Source organism: Bicyclus anynana, chromosome 8, assembly GCF_947172395.1.
Source record: "Bicyclus anynana chromosome 8, ilBicAnyn1.1, whole genome shotgun sequence".
NCBI lineage: Eukaryota > Metazoa > Arthropoda > Insecta > Lepidoptera > Nymphalidae > Bicyclus > Bicyclus anynana.
In genome coordinates, this window is record NC_069090.1 from 9627913 (window position 1) to 9629406 (window position 1494).

Consider the following 1494-nt stretch of genomic DNA (forward strand, 5'->3'; position numbering starts at 1 on the left):
CTATAGCCATCATGATTTTATAAAAGCTGAAAATTTTCTGCTCATGCTGCTAGTGCTATCTTAGGTAACTAATATGGTAGACATCTATGTAGTTTATTTGACCATGTCGGCCACCATGATTTTATAAAAGCTGAAAGATTTTCTGCTCATGCTGCTAGTGCTATCTTAGGTAAGTACTATGGTAGATAGCTATGTAGTTTATTTAGATCATGTCGGCCACCATGATTTTATAAAAGCTGAAAGATTTTCTGCTCATGCTGCTAGTGCTATCTTAGGTAAGTAGTATGGTAGACAGCTATGTAGTTTATTTGACCATGCCGGCCACCATGATTTTATAAAAGCTGAAAGATTTTCTGCTCATGCTGCTAGTGCTATCCTTATGTAAGTACTATGGTAGACAGCTATGTAGTTTATTTAGAGTTAAGACCATGTTGGCCATCATGATTTTATAAAAGCTAAAAGATTTTTTGCTCAAGCTGGTAGTGCTATCTTTAGGTAAGTACTAGCTATCTAGTTTTGACCATGTCGGCTAAGTCAAGCCGTCAAGTACTTCGTACGTGTGAAAACAAGTACCGCGGGATCCATGGGTTTTCCGGGATAAAAAGTAGTTTAAAACTAACGACTTACTGATTGGTCACACTATCATTTCTGCTGTGTTAGTGTGTTACTTGTGATTAGCAGATTCACGATTTTACAAAAGCTGACAGTTTTACAAACCATGCGCTAGTAGGTAGGTAGGTACCTAAGGTATACAGCTATGGAGTTGGCTTTAGAGGGTAGCAAGTTTCCAAGGTCCCGACCCTCAACGTCTTAAAAAAGGTTAAGCCGCGTACATCCAATAACATCATTGTCTACTAGTGGACGCTCGCTTTTCTGTACGCGTGAAATTCAGGATTTCAGGATCAGGATCTTATTATCTACTAGCTGACGCTGCGCGGTTTTACCCGCTTGGTTCTCGTTCCCGTATAGGAATACGGGAATTATATATAGCCGGCGTATAGCCTTCCTCGATAAATGGGCTATCTAACACTAAAAGAATTTTTCATATCGGACTAGTAGTTCCTAAGATTAGCGCGTTCAAGCAAACAAAGAAACTCTTCAGCTTTATAAAATTAGGAAGTAAAGTAGATATGTTGCTTAATAACCTTCTCTATCTTCCAGCGAAAGTCCCATTAAAATCTATTCAACCGCTCCTTAGATTAACCCGGACAAACAGACAGACAGAAGCTCGTTTCGTTTTGATATTGTGTAAATAACTTTATTCTATATATTACTTTCGTAAAATAGTTTTTTTCTTCTTTCAACTTGGCGGTTTAAATTACACTCTTTAAAAAGTCTAGTAGATAGGTACGAGTCAATTTTAAAATATCAACAAGTAGTGTAGTTACCACATGCTATTACTTGATATAGGTATAATTACATCGCATCTAGTTCTTTATATAAGTATAGCATTGGGAAAACCCTGCTATCAAATAATAAACAACATAAGAAGAA